This window comes from Cherax quadricarinatus, chromosome 10, assembly GCF_038502225.1.
Source record: "Cherax quadricarinatus isolate ZL_2023a chromosome 10, ASM3850222v1, whole genome shotgun sequence".
NCBI lineage: Eukaryota > Metazoa > Arthropoda > Malacostraca > Decapoda > Parastacidae > Cherax > Cherax quadricarinatus.
Genome location: NC_091301.1, coordinates 41,460,851 through 41,479,697, shown reverse-complemented (window position 1 = coordinate 41,479,697; position 18,847 = coordinate 41,460,851). Strand labels below are relative to the sequence as shown.

The 18,847-nt window shown below is 42.0% G+C and overlaps 1 protein-coding gene across 1 annotated transcript in view; it reads left to right on the top strand.

Annotated features, from left to right (window-relative positions):
- Positions 1-18,847, top strand: part of LOC128687811 (uncharacterized) — an 834,709-nt gene that overhangs the window by 496,510 nt on the left and 319,352 nt on the right. The window lies entirely within an intron of this gene.

Below are 18,847 nucleotides of genomic sequence, written 5' to 3'. Positions count from 1 at the left end.
CCCTTGGGGTCCCAGTCCCGAGCAATCACCAGGCAAAATAAACCCAAATAACTGCTGCAGAAAGGGGCCCTGGCAAAGGGGAAAATGGGTTCCCGTCCTTAACAGGAATCGTTCAAGACCTGTACACTGTTTTATTTTTAAATTGGTATGGCCCGTCGGGAAAACCCCCCCGGTCCATCAAAGTTGGGAGAAAGTAAAAGGGTTTGAAACGCCCCCCCAAAGGGGTCGGGGAATGTCGTCAAAAAAGGGGTTTGAAAGGGGTTAAAGGCACCTGGGGAACAAAAGGGGTGGGGAATAACGCCAAAGTTGGGGAATAGACAAGGGGGATGAATGGATTTTCCCCAGAGGGGAAAAGGGAAAAGGGGGGTCAAACTGAAGCTAAAGGCTAAAGAATTTCGGGGACGTTAGGAAGATTTTTTCCCCAGTCATAGAGTTGTCAGGAAGGGAAAACCAAAGGGTAAGTAGGGGAGGAACCATCATTTTTTCAAAAATTGCACCAAAAAAAGCCGGAAGCAGAGAGAGAGGACCGGGGCGGATCAGTAAAGGGGGGGCCAGGAGCTGAGCCCTCATTTTAAAAACCACAATTAGGTGAGTAAAATTAGGTGGGGACACACCCCAAATTCCAAAATACATATCCAACCCCCCCTCCTTGGGTGGGAATCGCCAGTGTTAATAATAAAAATAATATATATATATATATATATATATATATATATATTATATATATATATTTTTTAATTTAGATTGGAAAAACACTGCGTTTTTTCCCAAGGGTTTCTGGGGTTCCCGGAGTCTCCTTCAGGAGATCAGTGTTTGTGTATTTTCGCCTGCTTTTCAAATTTCCCTTTTGCATTGTTAATATCTTTTAGTAAGGCTGATGCATGCGGGGATGAGAGGGGCTGTAAGCCTTCTCTCGATATTAATATATAATATATATATATATATATATATATATATATATATATATATATATATATATATATATATTATATATATTTTTTTTATTATCCCCTGGCCAGATTCTCCCACGGGGTGACCAAAAAAAAACCCTTTCACCATCATTCACTAAATCACATTTTTTCCCAAAAGGGTCCCTTTACTAAAAATTTTTTAAACTGAAACTTTAAAACCCCCCTCCTTCAGAGTGCGGGCTTGCCCCCCACCCCGGGGGACTAAAATTCCCCCCTGGGTTTCCCTAAAACCCCTTCATAAATGTTATTTTGCTCACATTTAACAACGTCAAGTATTAAAAACCATTCGTCCCCTTTCCACCCCTATCAAACACGCCCACGCCTGGGGGAAGTCGCCCCCCACACAAAACCCCCTTTTCCCCCCCCCCTTCCCTTTTCCTAGGCCGAACCCTACCCCCCCTTTCCCCCATTTGGACGGGTATTTAATTTGGGTTTTTCTTTCTTCCTCCCCCCTTGGGGCCCCGGAAACCCCCTAACCCCCTTCCTCGGGCCCCCGGAAAACATTTTTGTAATCCCAAATTCCCCCTAACTTCCAAACTACAAAATTCTCCCCAATTTTCCCACACCAAAATTGCCCCCCAGAACTGACATCTCCACCCCCCCACCCTTTCCCCCTCCTGAACATTCATCACCCATGTTTCACCCATATAAAGTGTTGGAAAACTTCTCCCCCACTTTCCCCTCGCCTCCAGGCCCAAGCCCCTTTGTCTCCACAAAACCCCTATGCACCACTCCCCCTTTTTTCCCCCATCAATTTTTGATTCACCTCACCCTTTCCCTGGACCCACCCGCGGGAAAAATCCACTTCCAAAATTAAAATTCACCTCCCCATCCCCTTTTCCCCCCAACTATATCCCAAACTTTCATCACCTAATATTTTTTTTATCCTCATAACCCCTTTCCCGTATTCACTTTTAATTTTTTTCTTTTTCCACCAAATTCACCCCCCAATCTCTCAAACCCCTTTAGAATCTCCCGGCACAGTGTCATCAGGGAAAACCTTTGACAACTCCCACTTTATGTGTGATTCTTTATCTTTTAACTCCCCCCTCTTGTCAAGACCCCATTTCTTCTCTTCAACCCCATCTATAAATATATTAAAAAAACCAACCCGGGGACATCCCCATATCCTTGTCTAAGGCCTACTTTTTTCTGGGGAAAAAATTTCCCCTTTCCACATACTCCCAACCTTTACCTCACTATCCCCGGAAAAAATCTTCCTGCTTTCCCGTAACCTTCCCCCCCCTCCCTAAAATCTGCCCACATTGCCCCCCTCCAAACCCCGTCATACGCCTTTTCCAAATCCATAAATGCCACAAAAACCTCTTTAAACCCTTTTTAAATACTGTTTCACTTTATGTTCTACTGTAAACACCTGGTCCCACCCCTACCTTTCCCAAAACCTTCCCCTTTTTCTTTTGCTATCCCCATTCTCCCGTCTTACTTTTAATTCTTTCAATAATAACTCCCAACTTTACCCGGATACTCCCTTTTTAAATTATCCCCCCAATTTAATTTTTTCCCTCTTTTTTCCCTTTTTCCTTTTTTTCAAAGGGGAAATTTGCATGCTCTCTGCCTTCCCCAGGTACCTTTTCCTCTTATACATTTATTAAATAATTTCCCCACTCCAAAACTAATCCCCCCTGCTTTTAACATTTCTATTTTTTATCCCATCAATAGTGCCCTTACCCCCTTTCCCCCCTTCCCTGCCTCACGAACTTCCCCCACTCCCTGGCTCTTTCCCCCTCCCCCAAGGGTGTTATTTCTCCTTTCCCATCACGAAATCACCTTCCCTTCTTTATAACTTTAACAATTCCCCAAAAAATTTTCCCCCATTTTTAATACCCCTTAACTCTTCCCTTTAAAATTCCCTATTTTTAAAAGCCCAAATAAATTTTTTTTCAGGCCCCTTTTAAATTGGTTTAAACTCCCCCAAAAATTATTATATATAATAAATTTTTATATATATTATATATATATATATATTTTATATATATATATATATATATATATATATATATATATATATATATATATAAAATAAAATATAGAGGTAAACCCCTAGAACTGTCCCCGGGGCCCCCATCCGAGAAAAAAGAAAAACGCTTCAGGAAAATAAAATTTTTCCTTGAAGCTTTTAAATTTTCTCCCCCACCCTATATTTAATTAATATATATTTTATTTTTAAAAACAAATCATTACAAAAAATTACTTTTGATACAATGAAAGTAAAAAAACATAGGGAACTCAGGCACATCTAATACCCCCCCCAGCTCCCCTGCGGGGGGCGTGCCCAGAATGCTGTAGGCATTTCCTCTCTGGATCACAACACTGAGTCTCTGAAAGAGGAAGCTGGTCGCCCTGTGGTCCTTGGTTTCTATGATGAGCTTTTCACCCAGCTCTTTGAGGAACTTTAGAGCAGACTTGCCCCATGCTCCAAGGTATATGCCGTGCTGAATAGGTAAAACTGATCAATTAGCAATAACTCATTTTTTCATTATGTTAATGTAAAAATTAATAAATTTTGTACTAAAAGAATCTTTAAAAAAACTTTTAAAATAATTTTAAACAAATTTTTTTTATTTTAAATTTAACTAAATATATTTTTGTTGTTTAAAAATTTTATAATTAACAAAACAATGAAACATTTTTTTCCTTAGTTCAAATGAATTTTTTGAAAATTTTTTACTTTTTGCGGTTTTTGGATTCCCAAGAAGAGGGTTTTTGTTTAAATTAAAAGAAGTTTTACCTATTCGGATATATATATATATTATATATATATATATATATATATATATTTATTTATATATATATATATATATATATATATATATATATATATATATATTTATGTATATATGAACTCTACGTTATAATAAGGAACTGTCAATGAATAAACAGATGGATATCCGGGGGCCGAACTGGGTTGTAAATTTACAGGACAACTCTCATCTTTTCAAAATTTTCCAGCTCTAATGATAAGGAATCTGAAATACTGTATTACATCCGTCAGAGGCACCAACTGTAACCTAGCTGAAGTCCTTCCCCTGGCCCAGGAGCTTTAACACTTGATCTGTTCTTACCTCCCTCAAGACCACATCACTTGTTATACACATTGACATTATAACAACGTAAAATTATTCAAATACAGTTTTAATTCTAGTTACACAAAGGCTAAGATTAACGGTATGTAGCTGATGGGACGAGTGGCACTGCATGTGTGGCACTGCATGTGTGGCACTGTCTAGTGTTGTGTATGTGATAGTGTTCAGACACAGGATGAGTGACACTGACACACTCGTCCTGGTGGTGGAAGGAAATGGCTTTTGCGAAACGTTTACAGAAGAGTTATGAAGGATGTGTTTTTAAATTTGAGGGGATGGGAAGGAGATTAGTGTGTGTGTGTGTGTGTGTGTGTGTGTGTGTGTGTGTGTGTGTGTGAACGCACAATGTCCTTCATTACAAGAATCGCTCCCGCACATTTTATATAATTGTTTTTTAATTATACTACTCATAAAAATGTTTACTGTAATTCATCTCGAAAATATAATTTCCTTTTAAGACTACTGCTAATATCTGGCAACTCCTGCCGAAAACCATGGGTGCGGGATTTGTCTTATTTATAGGCGGCGTAGAGGCTACATAGTGTCAGCAGGTGCAGGTGATGCAGCGACAGCGTGCTTTGTTCCAGCTGTCAGACCTTTCCAAAACCCCCGCCTTTTGTTTTTGTTTTAAACCTTTGTACGATATTTTTTTTCCCGTTAAAAACAGCCGCCCCGAATCTTGGTCCATCGAGAGAGAGAGAGAGAGAGGTGACTAAAACCAGTCAGGGGCAGCTATTTACTCATCATGCAGGAAATTTTACATGTTCTGAAATCCAACAAAATCTTCCTTCTCTTGAGTGTCACTACTGTACTATCAGGCTACACTTGGGTTACAAGTACGTCCACCACCAACTGATGCAGACATTACCGAGTTAGTTTTTCCAAAAGGGCTGTGTCATATGCTGAAATGAAAAAAATAAGGGTTGAGATACCCCCACAGAGGTATATTTAACAGCCATTTTGTAAACATATTACTTAGCCTATCGTAAATAACTCCACAACCACTTAAACTTGTCTACATTCAACTATACCTTACTAAAATACTGAGTATTATAAATAACTCATAACCACATGTATACTTACGTTGTAATGTTTTTGTGCCTGACTTCATGTCTATATAAATAACTCATTACAGATGTTGGCATATACTTATTTTATAAATAGTTATTTTCCCCTGTAAATTTTTTTAGTCCTTAGGACGTTTATCTGCATCTATTTTTAACTCCCAACCCCAGTATGGCTTTGGGGATGGGGTGAATAATGAAGATATTAAACTGTTAACCTCATACGACTGTTTTCACAAGTTTCCAATTTCATGGGTCATGTTTCATGTATTCTTAAAACTGTTATGGCGGTTGCTTCCACCCTCCCCTCAGACATGTAATTTTATTTCTTAACTAACTTGAGGCTAAACAAAAAAAAAAATCTCATCTTTTTATATCAAGTTTTCCCTGCACGGTCTTCAGCGTCAGCTTCCTTAGCTCTGCGTGTATAGTCTTATTGCAAATCACTTATTGCAAATCATGTATAGGTTTTTGAATGATTGCTAAAATTCCTGAAAGCTGTTCTTTAGTTTGCTAGGCGCACATGTATATTACACGTTAATCTGTGTTTATGCTTTTCCCAAAAACATTAGACATACTTATGCCAATGGCTTTTTAAAAAAGGGAAAAATTTAAAGTGACATTTTATTTAACCTTCGCTCTCCCGGAACTTTGTCCTGGAGCGAAAATTTCAAAAATAAAATGTCACATTAGTTGCACCTTTTCCTTTTTCTTTACCTAATTTTTTGAATTCTCCAACCTAAAAAGGGGGTTTCTCCTTGCCTGACGTTTGAATCTCCTGTCCCCCACTTCTGTATTCGGTCACCAGACTTCTTTACACTTTCTCAATATGTACTTTTCCCCTCGATGCTGGGTCACCTTAGTGCGGGTGTGTGGTCTGAGTTGTCTGGCTTAAGAACCCAGTATTCCTCCTTCCTTTATTTTACTTAGGTAGTGCAAATTTTCTCCATTTACTAACTTTTGCTCTTGGGTATTATTTAAAAAGGGGTCATTTTTAACCCCATTCTCCCCGCTAGTTTGAAGGAGGTGGTCCTAAAACCTGAAGGGGTTTTAGACCATCTGGTGGGGCCCTGGGAAGTACATTCAGTGGCTGGAGGCAGAAGAAATTCTGGAGGTCACATGTAGATCCTGAAGTGGCAACCGCAGGTGAACAACTCTGTGTGCCTGCTGGTTAGCTCCTGTTACTAGCAGAATGCTGCTGTCAATTTGCAAAGGACGACCCCTGCCCTGGGCAGGTTAGTAGTAATATTTAGGAAAGTTGACCTTTTGTTTTTTGTATCCCGGGGCTATTTGGGTTTAACTGTTTCCCGCCTGGAATTTTTCCCCATTTTTTTTTTTTCCTTTTTTATTTATTTCATTTTTCTTCTTCCAAATCACTTAGCATTCTTGGCTGTCGTGGCACCAACCTCCTCTCCTGCTTACTTAGCGGAAGTGATTTTGATGGCGCCTGTACGGCCATGGCTCAGAGCAGCGACCCAGAGGAAGACTCTGCCTGGCACCCAGTTAGTGTTGCTGGCCCTCGTGTAAATTCCCAAGGGTTTATTTTGGGAAAACACTTATAGCCATATTGTAAATTGCATTTGGAAAAGGGTTAAAAAATTTAAAAATGGGCCCCGGGGAAAACCCCAAATAAAATGGGGTCCAGGAAGAGTAAACAAATAAATTGAGGTCAAGAAAGAGAACTCAGATGGAAAAAGGAGGTTTTCCGGGGCGGGCAAGCTCCTGGAGGCAAACGTTCCGCAATAAAATGTCACATTAGTTTTAATTTGTGTCCTTTTTCCCAACATATTGTTGGGAATTCCCACCAACATTAATAACAGATTTCATACAACTTAAAAAATAGTTATAATATGGCCCATGTGCCATTTTAACAAAAAATGATAGGATAGATAACTAGAACTTTCGACACAGTTAAGAATACTGCTGTAAACTAACGGTCCCTTTCAAGACACGAAATTGCTGAACTGGACAACGAAGAGAACTTCCACTGCCCATATATATTCAATCATGCATCTGACCTACTAGGAACGCTTGGAGCCAAAGGGTTGCATTTCCCCGGAAAAAGGCGAGAAAAAAAGCCATTTTACGGGGGAAAATTCCCGGAGGGGCTGGTCCTTTTTGACATTACCCTGTATGACAAGGAGACCTGGTAGTCGGTATAAAATAATTTAATAAAAACCCGGGGGCTGATGCGTACACTGAAAATTGATGAGTGCCAGGTCCCAAAACCCTTTACCGCCCCCTCTCTCCCCCACCTAAGAATTTTTCCCAAAAAACCTCTGGTTATCTTCAGAAAGGGCCCACATTTCCTCCACCGTTCCTGGGTTGGGCAAGGTGTGTGTGACTCGTAAATTTTGGGCTGCATGCGCCCCGGTAACACACCCAGTGCTTGTGTTTGTGGTATACCAAAAAATTGCAAGATGGAGCCGATCCAAAAAAAATTTCCCACTTCCCAAAATTTGTTTGATTTCAATTAATTTTTTCTGTTAAAAGGAAAAACATTAGCATTTTCTTCGTGTACATTATCCCCAACCCTTTCCCCCTTTTAAAACCTGTGTAAAAGGGGGAAAGAAAAAAATAAGAAATACAAATATCTTATATTAGTTATTGTTGCTATAGTCTTCTGCAGCTCCACATAGAAGAGCACTTTCAATCTGCGTTCACCTTTGCACTGTCTTATGTTTGTTAAATATCCCCTTTGGGGATATTTATTAACAAACAATGCTTCTTAAATCTACTAGGTGGTATATACAAAATAGTTGGCCAGGAAAGTTTTCTTTTCATAATGCGTCTATAAACATAATAACATGATGGCCCATTTTCTTATTGATAAACTGTTTACCTGGGTTTTGGAGGGTTCCGGGGGCAACGCCCCCCGGCCCCTCTTGGGCCAGGCCTCCTTTAAATTTAATACTTGAAAATTTTTGGATATTCATGGATATGAAACTTTTAAATTGGGGGGCAAATTTTTTCATTTAAAAATTCAGAAGACTATGAACGTAGATATGATTGCTTTAACCAAATACTAAAAAAAAAAAATCAATACACTTGTATTTTCTGAATATCTATTTAAATCCCTGGCGACCATTATTTAAAATCGCCATATTTTTTTACTTCACAAGGAAAATCATCGATGACCATATATACAAAAAATAACTTCCTTTGGACGATTTAACTTTTTTTTTTATTATCAAACGAACTATTCTTGCAGATATTTCACTTATCTGCCGGGGCCCGAGACAAAATTTTCTGATTGGCCCTTTCCACTTGTATGAAGGACTCAACCCTGTGTGTGTGGGTGTGTAAAAAAAGTTCCCCAACACACCCAAAACGGAAAAGGGGAATGAATCCCCCTGCAACCACAAAAGGAGTAAAAAACACACACACACACACACACACACACACACACACACACACACACACACAAAAACACACACACACCCCGAGACAATAACAGACCAATCTTTACTGGGATTACATCCTGAGGGAAAAATGGTAGTGGAGGGGAGAAATTTTCACTGTATAAAAACCGATGGGGGTTTGAAAAAGGGAAAAGGGATGGGAAAAGATGGAGAAAGGATTACATAGTAGGTACAATTCCCGTCTAGGGAAAACTAAGGGTAGTATTGATGATGTATGGCCCCCCACCGGGAAATGGGAGGCCAAGAGGAAAGAAGAGAACAACTGAGGGGATGGAAAGGACCCCAATGGAAATGGGGCACCTTCTTTACTTTTTTTGGGGTTTTCCTAGGTTTCTCACATATAACCCCTTTTTGATAATCCCATGTAACTGTATTTTTATCCGATAAAACCCCTTATTTTTTTGGCCAAGGGGAGGGACAAGAAGAAATTTTCAAAACAGAGTAAAATTAATGGTTTGGGGGGGTTTCCCACAGGAGATCGACTGGGGAAAAACCCGGAGGCCCCTGGGGGGCCCAAACATGGAGGCCCAAAATGATGGATGTGGACTTGGGAAAACCCCATGCCCTCAACATTGGGGCACTACTAAAAGAGAGGGGGGGAGGATGGGGAAATAAAAACTGGACTTTTTTTACCCTGAGCCAAGGACCGGTGCTGTTTCTGGTAGATGTTTACGACATGACGGAAGGAATAGACTCAGAAGTATCCCTATTTGCATATGATGTGAAGTTGATGAGAAGAATTCAATCGGACGAGGACCAGGCAGAACTACAAAGGGATCTGGACAGGCAGCAGGCCTGGTCCTGACACTGGCTTCTGGAGTTAAACCCATCAAGTGCAAAGTCATGAAGATTGGGGGAGGGCAAAGAAGACTGCAGACGGAGTACAGTCTAGGGGCCAGAAACTACAAACCTCAAGGAAAAGGATCTTGGGGTGAGAATAACACCGGTCACATCTTTTGAGGCGCACATCAACCGAATGATTGCTGCAGCATATGGGCGCCTGGCAAACCTAAGAATAGCATTTCGATACCTTAATATGGAATCGTTCAGGACCCTGCACCAGTTTGGCACCCACACCTAGCCAAGCACATAAGGAAATTAGAGAAAGTGCGAAGGTTTGCAACAAGACTAGTCACTGAGCTAAGGGGCATGTCCTACGAGGAGAGTAAGGGAAATCAACCTGACGACACTGGAGGACAGAAGAGATAGGGAAGATATGATAACGACGTATAAAATACTAAGAGGAATCGACAAGGTGGACAGACAGGATGTTCCAGAAATGGGACACAGTTGAAAACTGTTGAAGACTCAGATGAATCACAGGGATGTTGGGAAATATTTCTTCAGTCACATAGTTATCAGGAAGTGGAATTGTCTGAAAAGTGATGTAGTGGAGACAGGATCCATACATAGCTTTAAGAAGAGGTATGATAAAAATCATGGAGCAAACAGAGTGATATAGTGACGACCAGTGAAGAGGCGGGGCCAGGAGTTGTGACTCGACGCCTGAAACCACAACTAGATGACTACAACTAGGTGAGTATATGCGCGCGCGCGCGCACACACACACACACACACACACACACACACACACACACACACACACACACACACACACAAAATGCAGCAAATGTAGCAACAAAATGCAAGGAGGCTGAGGAGAGGTTTGTACCCAAGGGTAACAGGATTAATGAAAAAGCCAGGATGAGCCCATGGTTTACCCAAAGGTGCAGGGAGGCAAAAACCAAGTGTGCTAGGGAATGGAAGAAATATAGAAGGCAAAGGACCCAGGAGAATAAGGAGAACAGTAGTAGAGCCAGAAACGAATATGCACAGATAAGAAGGGAGGCCCAAAGACAATATGAAAATGACATAGCAGCGAAAGCCAAATCTGACCCGAAACTGTTGTACAGCCACATCAGGAGGAAAACAACAGTCAAGGACCAGGTAATCAGGCTAAGGAAGGAATTAGGAGAGACAACAAGAAATGACCGTGAAGTATGTGAAGAACTCAACAAGAGATTCAAAGAAGTGTTCACAGAGGAGACAGAAGGGACTCCAGAAAGATGGAGAGGTGGGGCACACCACCAAGTGCTGGACACAGTGCACACAACCGAGGAAGAAGTGAAGAGGCTTCTGAGTGAGCTAGATACCTCAAAGGCAATGGGGCCAGATAACATCTCCCCATGGGTATTGAGAAAGGGAGCAGAGGCGCTATGTGTACCCCTAACAACAATATTCAATACATCTATCGAAACAGGGAGATTGCCTGAGGCATGGAAGACAGCAAATGTAGTCCCAATCTTTAAAAAAGGAGACAGACATGAAGCATTAAACTACAGACCAGTGTCACTGACATGTATAGTATGCAAAATCATGGAGAAGATTATCAGGAGAAGAGTGGTGGAACACCTAGAAAGAAATGATCTCATCAACAGCAGCCAACATGGTTTCAGGGACGGGAAATCCTGTGTCACAAACCTACTGGAGTTCTATGACATGGTGACAGCAGTAAGACAAGAGAGAGAGGGGTGGGTGGATTGCATTTTCTTGGACTGCAAGAAGGCGTTTGACACAGTTCCACACAAGAGATTGGTGCAAAAACTGGAGGACCAAGCAGGGATAACAGGGAAGGCACTACAATGGATCAGGGAATACTTGTCAGGAAGACAGCAGCGAGTCATGGTACGTGGAGAGGTGTTAGAGTGGGCACCTGTGACCAGCGGGGTCCCGCAGGGGTCAGTCCTAGGACCAGTGCTGTTTCTGGTATTTGTGAACGACATGACGGAAGGAATAGACTCTGAGGTGTCCCTGTTTGCAGATGACGTGAAGTTGATGAAGAATTCACTCGATCGAAGACCAGGCAGAACTACAAAGGGATCTGGACAGGCTGTAGACCTGGTCCAGCAATTGGCTCCTGGAGTTCAATCCCACCAAGTGCAAAGTCATGAAGATTGGGGAAGGGCAAAGAAGGCCGCAGACGGAGTACAGTCTAGCGGGTCAGAGACTACAAACCTCACTCAAGGAAAACGATCTTGGGGTGAGTATAACACCAGGCACATCTCCTGAAGCGCACATCAACCAAATAACTGCTGCAGCATATGGGCGCCTAGCAAACCTCAGAACAGCATTCCGACATCTTAATAAGGAATCATTCAGGACCCTGTACACCGTGTATGTTAGGCCCATATTGGAGTATGCGGCACCAGTTTGGAACCCACACCTAGCCAAGCACGTGAAGAAACTAGAGAAAGTGCAAAGGTTTGCAACAAGACTAGTCCCAGAGCTAAGAGGTATGTCCTACGAGGAGAGGTTAAGGGAAATCAACCTGACGACACTGGAGGACAGGAGAGATAGGGGGGACATGATAACGACATACAAAATACTGAGAGGAATTGACAAGGTGGACAAAGACAGGATGTTCCAGAGATTGGACACAGTAACAAGGGGACACAGTTGGAAGCTGAAGACACAGATGAATCACAGGGATGTTAGGAAGTATTTCTTCAGCCACAGAGTAGTCAGTAAGTGGAATAGTTTGGGAAGCGATGTAGTGGAGGCAGGATCCATACATAGCTTTAAGCAGAGGTATGATAAAGCTCACGGCTCGGGGAGAGTGACCTAGTAGCGATCAGTGAAGAGGCGGGGCCAGGAGTTCGGACTCGACCCCCGCAACCTCAACTAGGTGAGTACACACACACACACATGACAAGCACTGTCGTGCGAATTCATTGACATCAATTCTCTTTGTTTCTTTCTAAAAGTTGGACAAGAAATTATTCACAAGCAGTTTAAGAGAAAGTATTCTGCAGAGTTTGAAGGGAACTTAGAGAAGTTACTGATGAAATATTGTACAATCCAAAGTTTAGCGGATAGTGTACATTATGTGGGATAATACTGTGTATTACATCATACAGATAGTGTACACTATCTGGGATAATACTATGTATTACATCATACAGATAGTGTACATTATGTAGGATAATACTGTGTATTACATCATACAGATAGTGTACATTATGTAGGATAATACTGTGTATTACATCATACAGATAGTGTACACTATGTGGGATAATACTGTGTATTACATCATACAGATAGTATACATTATGTAGGATAATACTGTGTATTACATCATACAGATAGTGTACATTATGTAGGATAATACTGTGTATTACATCATACAGATAGTGTACACTATGTGGGATAATACTGTGTATTACATCATACAGATAGTGTACACTATGTGGGATAATACTGTGTATTACATCATACAGATAGTGTACATTATGTGGGATAATACTGTGTATTACATCATACAGATAGTGTACACTATGTGGGATAATACTGTGTATTACATCATACAGATAGTGTACATTATGTGGGATAATACTGTGTATTACATCATACAGATAGTGTACATTATGTAGGATAATACTGTGTATTACATCATACAGATAGTGTACACTATGTGGGATAATACTGTGTATTACATCATGCAGATAGTGTACACTATGTGGGATAATACTGTGTATTACATCATACAGATAGTGTACACTATCTGGGATAATACTATGTATTACATCATACAGATAGTGTACACTGTCTGGGATAATACTGTGTATTACATCATACAGATAGTGTACATTATGTGGGATAATACTGTGTATTACATCATACAGATAGTGTACATTATGTTTACCTGGGATAATACTGTGTATTACACCATACAGATATTGTACATTATGTGGGATAATACTGTGTATTACATCATACAGATAGTGTAATATATGTGGGATAATACTGTGTATTATATCATACAGATAGTGTACATTATGTGGGATAATACTGTGTATTACATCATACAGATAGTGTAATATATGTGGGATAATACTGTGTATTACATCATACAGATAGTGTAATATATGTGGAATAATACTGTGTGTTACAACATACAGATAGTGTTCACTTTCTGGGATAATACTGTGTATTACATCATACAGATAGTGTAATATATGTGGAATAATACTGTGTGTTACAACATACAGATAGTGTTCACTTTCTGGGATAATACTGTGTATTACATCATACAGGTAGTGTACACTATGTGGGATAATACTGTGTGTTACAACATACAGATAGTGTACACTATATGGGATAATACTATGTATTACATTATACAGATAGTGTACATTATATGGGATAATACTGTGTACTACATCATTCAGATATTGTACACTTCCTGGGATAATACTTTGTATTACATCATACAGATAGTGTACACTATCTATATTATGTAATACACAGTATTATCTCACATAGTGTACACTATGTGGGATAATACTGTGTATTACATCATACAGATAGTGTACACTATGTGGGATAATACTGTGTATTACATCATACAGATAGTGCACACTTCGTGGCAAAATACTATGTATTACATGATAAAGATTGTGTAAACTCTCTGGGATAATACTGTGTATTACATCATACATATAATGTACGCTATATGGGATAATACTGTGTATTACATCATACAGATAGTGTACACTATCTAGGATAATATTGTGTATTACATCATACAGATAGTGTACACTCTCTGGGATAATACTGTGTATTACATCATACAGATAGTGTACACTATCTGGGATAATACTGTGTATTACATCATACAGATAGTGTACACTATCTGGGATAATACTGTGTATTACATCATACAGATAGTGTACACTATCTGGGATAATACTGTGTATTACATCATACAGATAGTGTACACTATGTGGGATAATACTGTGTATTACATCATACAGATAGTGTACACTATGTGGGATAATACTGTGTATTACATCATACAGATAGTGTACACTATGTGGGATAATACTGTGTATTACATCATACAGATAGTGTACACTATCTGGGATAATACTGTGTATTACATCATACAGATAGTGTACATGTCCTCAGTGGTTTAGGTGCCTTATCGCACTTATGTGCCGTGAAAGTTTTTTGTACACTCTCCAGGTCAGCAATATCGCCAGCCTTGAAGGTGGCAGTTATTGTACAGCAGTATTCCAGCCTAGAGAGCACAAGCGATTTGAACAATGGTAATGTTACAAACGCAAGAATATAATAATTGCATTGTCATAGTTACATTGCAGTGTATAACAATTACATAATTGGGACGTCAGTTCATGAATATATAGCATCAGTCTTCGCATGCTAAAGACACACATAAGAGGCATTTCTGTAACACTTGTGTATCTTTACTGTGGAAGTGTTTTGCCAACCAGTGGCTTCCTCAGTCTAGTACAGATGAGAATGGTTGAAAATATGGAGTTCGAGGTAATCAGTCCCGCAAGTTCCTCCTGATTTTTCAACCATTCTCCTCTGTATTTTACTAATGAAGCCACTGTGTTGCGAAACGTTTCCTCAGTAAAGATTCCCAAGTGTTGCACATGTGTCTAATGTATCAGCCTGTCGGCTCTCTTTATTATTTATTTACTCACACACACACACACACACACACACACACACACACACACACACACACACACACACACACACACACACACACACACACACACACACACGTGCTGCTCAACAAACGTTGTTTAAGACAACTTCTCAGTCTGTATAGAGCTGTGTAGATCTAAGTTGATAAAGCTCTACACAGAGCGACACAATATCACGAAAACTTTCATTATGCATGACTCGCGAAATCGTAATTACACGATTACAAACAAACCAGGGTACAGGTGGGGTTAGAACCCATGGCAAGTTAGTCGTACAACTCCAGACCGACACGTAAAGCACTGGACCAGATGGTTACAATAAGATTCATCCAACTAGGTATATTTATACACCATAGGGAGGTTAGCATGGGCCACCACTGTGACCACAAATTCAAGTTTTGACGGATGAATCTGCCGCCAGCGTGGCCGTGACGAACTCTAACTCAAGTCCCCTTAAAGCCGTCGTCATGACTCACTTGCCATGGGTTCTACCTCCACCTGTACCGTGGTTTTATTAAGCAAATTGTGCCGTTGTCTTCACATAAAGCTGCACTACGTTATTTCCTCCCTTAATGTTTGAGAGTAAATGAGAGAGAGTGGCCCGGTGGCCTGGTGGCTAAAGCTCCCGCTTCACACACGGAGGGCCCGGGTTCGATTCCCGGCGGGTGGAAACATTTCGACACGTTTCCTTACACCTATTGTCCTGTTCACCTAGCAGCAAGTAGGTACCTGGGTGTTAATCGACTGGTGTGGGTCGCATCCTGGGGGACAAGATTAAGGACCCCAATGGAAATAAGTTAGACAGTCCTCGATGACGCATGACTTTCTTGGGTTATCCTGGGTGGCTAACCCTCCGGGGTTAAAAATCCGAACGAAATCTTAAATTATCTTATCTTAAAAGAAGGTAATCAAAAGATAGTGAATGAACGAAGGATGGTGAAAACAGAGCACAATACAAAATATTTTGGGGAACTCATAGTGAATATTTATAGTGAGCGGAGAATAGTGAATAGTTCATGACCTAGATTGAGATGTCGTACTGCCGACAACAGTGCTAAAAAAGACACGATGCAGAACAAACATGTGTAGACTTAAAGCTCGACACGGCGACACGTCCTTCTAATAAATGTTTGCTCTGAAACTTGTGCCTTTTCTTTCAGTTCTTGACTTCATGAAAGTTCATAGACGTGTTAATGAACTGAGGGAGTAGTGACAGTGTCTGTTGAGCAGTGGTGAGGAAGTAGTGACAGTGTCTGTTGAGCAGTGGTGAGGAAGTAGTGACAGTGTCTGTTGAGCAGTGGTGAGGGAGTAGTGACAGTGTCTGTTGAGCAGTGGTGAGGGAGTAGTGACAGTGTCTGTTGAGCAGTGGTGAGGGAGTAGTGACAGTGTCTGTTGAGCAGTGGTGAGGGAGTAGTGACAGTGTCTGTTGAGCAGTGGTGAGAGAGTAGTGACAGTGTCTGTTGAGCAGTGGTGAGGGAGTAGTGACAGTGTCTGTTGAGCAGTGGGGAGGGAGTAGTGACAGTGTCTGTTGAGCAGTGGTGAGGAAGTAGTGACAGTGTCTGTTGAGCAGTTGTGAGGAAGTAGTGACAGTGTCTGTTGAGCAGTGGTGAGGGAGTAGTGACAGTGTCTGTTGAGCAGTGGTGAGGGAGTAGTGACAGTGTCTGTTGAGCAGTGGTGAGGGAGTAGTGACAGTGTCTGTTGAGCAGTGGTGAGGGAGTAGTGACAGTGTCTGTTGAGCAGTGGTGAGGGAGTAGTGACAGTGTCTGTTGAGCAGTGGTGAGGGAGTAGTGACAGTGTCTGTTGAGCAGTGGTGAGGGAGTAGTGACAGTGTCTGTTGAGCAGTGGTGAGGGAGTAGTGACAGTGTCTGTTGAGCAGTGGTGAGGGAGTAGTGACAGTGTCTGTTGAGCAGTGGTGAGGGAGTAGTGACAGTGTCTGTTGAGCAGTGGTGAGGGAGTAGTGACAGTGTCTGTTGAGCAGTGGTGAGGGAGTAGTGACAGTGTCTGTTGAGCAGTGGTGAGGGAGTAGTGACAGTGTCTGTTGAGCAGTGGTGAGGGAGTAGTGACAGTGTCTGTTGAGCAGTGGTGAGGGAGTAGTGACAGTGTCTGTTGAGCAGTGGTGAGGGAGTAGTGACAGTGTCTGTTGAGCAGTGGTGAGGGAGTAGTGACAGTGTCTGTTGAGCAGTGGTGAGGGAGTAGTGACAGTGTCTGTTGAGCAGTGGTGAGGGAGTAGTGACAGTGTCTGTTGAGCAGTGGTGAGGGAGTAGTGACAGTGTCTGTTGAGCAGTGGTGAGGGAAGTAGTGACAGTGTCTGTTGAGCAGTGGTGAGGGAGTAGTGACAGTGTCTGTTGAGCAGTGGTGAGGGAGTAGTGACAGTGTCTGTTGAGCAGTGGTGAGGGAGTAGTGACAGTGTCTGTTGAGCAGTGGTGAGGGAGTAGTGACAGTGTCTGTTGAGCAGTGGTGAGGGAGTAGTGACAGTGTCTGTTGAGCAGTGGTGAGGGAGTAGTGACAGTGTCTGTTGAGCAGTGGTGAGGGAGTAGTGACAGTGTCTGTTGAGCAGTGGTGAGGGAGTAGTGACAGTGTCTGTTGAGCAGTGGTGAGGGAATAGTGACAGTGTCTGTTGAGCAGTGGTGAGGGAGTAGTGACAGTGTCTGTTGAGCAGTGGTGAGGGAGTAGTGACAGTGTCTGTTGAGCAGTGGTGAGGGAGTAGTGACAGTGTCTGTTGAGCAGTGGTGAGAGAGTAGTGACAGTGTCTGTTGAGCAGTGGTGAGGGAGTAGTGACAGTGTCTGTTGAGCAGTGGTGAGGGAGTAGTGACAGTGTCTGTTGAGCAGTGGTGAGGGAGTAGTGACAGTGTCTGTTGAGCAGTGGTGAGGGAGTAGTGACAGTGTCTGTTGAGCAGTGGTGAGGGAGTAGTGACAGTGTCTGTTGAGCAGTAGTGAGGGAGTAGTGACACTGTCGAACAGTAGTGAGAGAGTAGTGACACTGTTGAACAGTGGTGAGGTAGTGACAGTGTCTGTTGAGCAGTGGTGAGGGAGTAGGGAAAGTGTCTGTTGAGCAGTGGTGAGGGAGTAGTGACAGTGTCTGTTGAGCAGTGGTGAGGGAGTAGTGACACTGTCGAACAGTAGTGAGAGAGTAGTGACACTGTTGAACAGTGGTGAGGTAGTGACAGTGTTGAGCAGTGGTGAGGGAGTAGTGACAGTGTCTGTTGAGCAGTGGTGAGGGAGTAGTGACAGTGTCTGTTGAGCAGTGGTGAGGGAGTAGTGACAGTGTCTGTTGAGCAGTGGTGAGGGAGTAGTGACAGTGTCTGTTGAGCAGTGGTGAGGGAGTAGTGAAAGTGTCTGTTGAGCAGTGGTGAGGGAGTAGTGACACTGTCGAACAGTAGTGAGAGAGTAGTGGCACTGTTGAACAGTGGTGAGGTAGTGACAGTGTCTGTTGAGCAGTGGTGAGGGAGTAGTGACAGTGTCTGTTGAGCAGTGGTGAGGGAGTAGTGACAGTGTCTGTTGAGCAGTGGTGAGGGAGTAGTGACAGTGTCTGTTGAGCAGTGGTGAGGGAGTAGTGACAGTGTCTGTTGAGCAGTGGTGAGGGAGAGTAGTGAAAGTGTCTGTTGAGCAGTGGTGAGGGAGTAGTGACAGTGTCTGTTGAGCAGTGGTGATGAACAGTGAGTAGTGTGGTGAGGGAGAAGTGATACTGACAGTGTCTGTTGAGCAGTGGTGAGGGAGTAGTGACAGTGTCTGTTGAGCAGTGGTGAGGGAGTAGTGACACTGTTGAGCAGT